We start from the raw sequence: 4,512 nt of genomic DNA, 5'->3' as shown, positions 1-4,512 counted from the left end.
TCACTAAGGCAAACTTAGCTCTGTCATAACTGTTTCTGGCCATTTTAGGGGCTAAGATGGGTGTAGAGGCAAAGCAGCCATGCAGGTTTTGTGCTAAGAGTGTTTGAAGGCCGAGCCACAACTGGAAGTGTGCCACAGACAAGCACAGTGTGGACATCAGAGCCTCCAAGCACTTTGCCCTTCAGGCCCAGAACTATTTTTAAGGATCCTGACCTGGTTACAGACCTGCAGACACCTGGTGGGTGGGAAGGACCAAACACAGGGACCTTCTCCATGATTTGAAGATAATTATTAGCTGTGAATGTAGTCACCAAACTTATTATCCTGGCCCATCCCATGTTTGTCATCTCCTCATCACCTCCAACCCCCCAAACGTGACACACTCATGTCTTGGCTTCAGTGCATTAGGAGGGTTTTCAGAGCCAGATTTGCAGTCTGAGTGTGGATCAGAAGCTGTGGTGCCTGGGGCAGCTAGGGGAGGCTGACACCTACAAAGAAGCAAAGGCTGAGCCCACAGCCTGCTGTTTCATGCCAAGGAATTTTGGCTGCAGGTGTAAGTTAATTCCTGGTATTGCTGGCAGGCAATCCTCCCAGCTATTCACAGCAGTGCTTTAATTCAGCCCACCTATGCTCAAGTGAGGATCCTGTGCAAGAACAGCCCTGTGCAGGAGCTTGTATGGGTTGAGCTACCAAGAAAGGCTTTTTTTATGGTGAAGTTAAAAAGTGATGTGTGAAGTTAAAAAATGACATGTCAGTTTGCCTCAAAAATCAGTGGAAGGACCTTTCCATTGGTGAAGCATCTGTATGAAAAGTGGTACTGTAGCGCCCAGGATTATCACAGTATTTGCTGTGTGCAGATATATTAAAAGCAAGCAGCCACTGAGTGATAGCACTGGACTTCCTGATATATTGGCATTGTAGCACAGAGCTTCTGTGAGGCACAGGGAAAATGATTGCAAATAATTACAGAATCATAGAATCAAAGAATCGTTTGTGTTGGAAAAGACCTCCAAGATCATCAAGTCCAGCATGCCAAGCCCACCACTAAACCATGTCCCCAGGTGCCACATCTACATGTTTTTGGAATACTTTCAGAAATCATGATTCCACCACTTCCATGGACAGCCTGAACACCCTTTTAGAGAATATTTTTTTTCCTAGTATCCAATCTAGACCTCCTCTGGCACAACTTGAGACCATTTCTTCTTGTCCTTTCCTTGGGCATTTTTGTTATTTGGGGGTAGAGACTGACCCCATCTGGCTACACCTCGTGTCAGGTATCTGCAGAGAGCAATAAGGTCCCTCTTTGGAGCTTCCTTTTCTCTTGGCTGAATACCTCCAGCTCCCTCAGCTGCCCCTCATCAGATCTGTGCTCCACACCCTTCACCAGCTTTATTGCCATTCTCTGGGCCCACTTCAGCCCCTCACTGTCTTGTAGTAAAAGCCCCAAACCTGAACACAGGATTTGAGGTGTGGCGTCACTAGTGCAGGGGTACAGGGGGACAATCGCTGCCCTGCTCCTGCTGGCCACACTATTGCTGATACAGGCCAGGATGCCATGGGCCTGCTTGGCCACCTGGGCACACTGCTGTCTTGTGTTCAGATGGCTGTCAACCACCCCCCACCTCCCCAGGACATTTTCCACCTGGCAGCTTTCCATGAATCCCACAAATTATGGAAAACATGACTGAATTCTCCTAGTGCAGTGTAAGAACCAGCATTCATTTTGTGATGCATTAAGCTGGCAGTTTTGCTCATGCCCTCATAAAGGCGCTAACAGGACAGATGTTGCCCTGCAGGTGTGTGTGCAGGGGGTCAGCTTGGCCCCGTGTCAAGCTCTCAACAAGGGGGAGCCTGTGCATAGGCACACAGAGGGCAAAGGCACACTGCACAGTAGGAAATAGGGCTGCCAAGCCACACACATGTTAAGCAGCATGAGACAAGGCTGGAGAGGTTCCTGTTGGGCAAGGATAAGAAGGTGAAAAGAAAAAAATCCTTCACGCAGCATTGACTGAGCTCTGCACCACAAGCCAGCCTGAGGGGTCCTAGTTTAGACAGTGGGGAAAGGCAATATTGTTAAATAGCTAAATAATTTTTATTTAAATAATTTTTGGGAAACCAGGTTTAGGTTGCATGTTAGCTTGACCATTCAATCCATGTGTTTTCCCTATCCCAAAGTCTTGTGCAGAAGACAAGTCAGCTATCAGGATATGCACAGGTCTGGGTTGCTTCCTCGGGCTTCTGCATGAGCAGAGGGAAGGGGACCAAAGGATGCTTGAGATTCTCCTCGAGATCCTGCCATAATCTGGGACTACGCAAGAACCAAGGCAGTTTCCAGCCTAGGTCAGACAATCTTCAGCTGTGTGCTGGCGACTGAACCTGCCAAAGTGGCGTACAAGAGGGCATCAGTGTCAGCCTCATTTTACATAGCATTACCAGTGCAGCTAATCCAGAGCTGCCTGTATGGGGCCTGTGGAGCATCACACACGATGGAGAAGTGCTGTTGTACAGCAGCAATCCAGCAGCAATATCTCTCTAGCTGGGCTGCATTTTGAGCTGCAGCTTCTGGGCCAGATGGGCTTGTGCCACATTGTTGTTTTCCTCTGCCTTGTACCGTCTTACAAGTAGTGCTCCATGCTGTTGCAAGGAATAATTTGAATTACAATCTTCTTAAAATAAGGAGGTGGGGGGGGAGCAGATAGAAGGGCCTTTTAAGAAGATAACCCCCCCAACAGGTTTTAAGCATGTAACTTTATATGTAATCCCCTGAGGATCCCCCTCCAGCCAGAGGCAAAGGCAGTCCTGGGGTGCAGCGCAGGGGAGCAAACCCTGCCATGGGAATTCAGGCCAGGCAGGAGAACAGAACAGTTCAGTCACATTGCAGTGCAAGCTGTGCATTCATAGACAATTAGGGTGTGCATTTACAGCAGGCATAAACTGCTCTGTGAAGGAACCTGGTGTGGCAGAGCAGTGTCTGCAGGAGAAACGCTTTTTTTGGTGTGAACGGGCATTTTTGTTCCAAATAACCAGGAATGTGCAGCCTCTCAGCCTCCACTGCTCAGCTCCTCTCTTGCTGGTGATGCATCTGTGTCCTTGACCAACTTTCCTGCCCAGCAAGCACAGCCTCCACAGTGCTTTCCACAAGCCGCCCATTGCAGCTCAGTCAGCTGCCAGGAGCGGCTGCCTCCAGGCTCTCCTTATACCTGGATGTTCTTCCTTCCCACTCCAAACTTCAACTTGAAATAAAAAAAAGTAAATTAAAAGGGGGGAAAAAGGTGGTATTCAGTGATGAAGGGCTCCTGCAGCTGCTCGCTGTACTCATCAAAGAAGGGGAAGTGCCAATTACTTCCTTGTAGGAACTGTTTCTGTAATCCAAGCGCTCTGCGGTGGAGCTGCAAACGCCGATTCCCTCCTGCCCAGCACAGCCCCTGGGTCCTGAGCCAGAACAGGAGGTAGCTGGCTGCCCACACCCTCATCAGTTTACACTTTCACACAGAACACTCATACCTCTGTTTTCCTTGTGACATTCACCATTTCCTGGTGCAGCGAGCACAGCCCAGTGCTGTGGGCACACTGGCTCTCAGAGCCCAGCACATTTCCCATGAACAAGCACAGGAGCCTCATGTCCCATTCCCAGAGCATCCTGCCACACTGGGAGGTTGGGAGAGTGAGGGGAACACAATCATGTTTTTGCTGAGAAATGCCTTTCCTGCCCTCACCATTTGCTGTGGTAAGACTCTTGCAGCCAAACAGGGAAGAATTACTTGCAGCAAGAGTTGAAAAGAGCTCTTCCCAAGGACCTCCCAGGTCCTGGAACCTCTGTGCCTTGTGGCACTATTCACAGGGCCTCAGACTTTGTGGCAACAAGGAAAGGCATGTGCAAACATGGTACCAGAAAAAACATGCTAAAAAAAAAAAAAAAGGCTTTTTTGTGCTGTTAATTTTTCCAATGCTGGCAGTTGCAATTTTGTTCAACTTTTTTTGGTGCGTGCCTTTTTTTAAAATACTAGTAGGTACAATATTTCCTGGAGAAGCTTCTCTTATCTCCTAAAAGAGAGCACGTTCTAAAGTAGGAAATCAAGCTGGAAAATAACAGATCTTTGCTCCTCCTGTTTTTTCTCTACCTCTCTTATAACCCAAATACTTGTCCTAACCAAACAGCATCTTTTTTTTCAGTTTCATTCTTTAGTGTTTTATCTTTTCCTCAGTTACAAGTTATATTCTCCATATTAAAGAAGTGTTTAAAATAACTATGATCTATCAAAAAAAAGTCCTGTAACTGTAGTAAATGAAGTGCAGCAGAAAACCCCATCCAAACAGCTGGGAAGACAGAGGAGCAGCAGACAGGGATATGCTGGCTCGCCCTGCTGCTGTGCCCCCGCTCAGCCCCGTGACCTCTCAGCAGCTGATGTTCTCATCCAGAAGAGAATCTCTCCTGCTTTGTTCATCCCAGCGTGCTGTCCTCCCCGCCAGATTTTGTACAGAGAAATACAAAGAACACAGACACACAAG

This window comes from Catharus ustulatus, chromosome 1 (assembly GCF_009819885.2).
Source record: "Catharus ustulatus isolate bCatUst1 chromosome 1, bCatUst1.pri.v2, whole genome shotgun sequence".
In the NCBI taxonomy this organism is placed as follows: domain Eukaryota; kingdom Metazoa; phylum Chordata; class Aves; order Passeriformes; family Turdidae; genus Catharus; species Catharus ustulatus.
The sequence above is the reverse complement of the archived record's forward strand: the minus strand, read 5'-3'. Positions refer to the sequence as shown.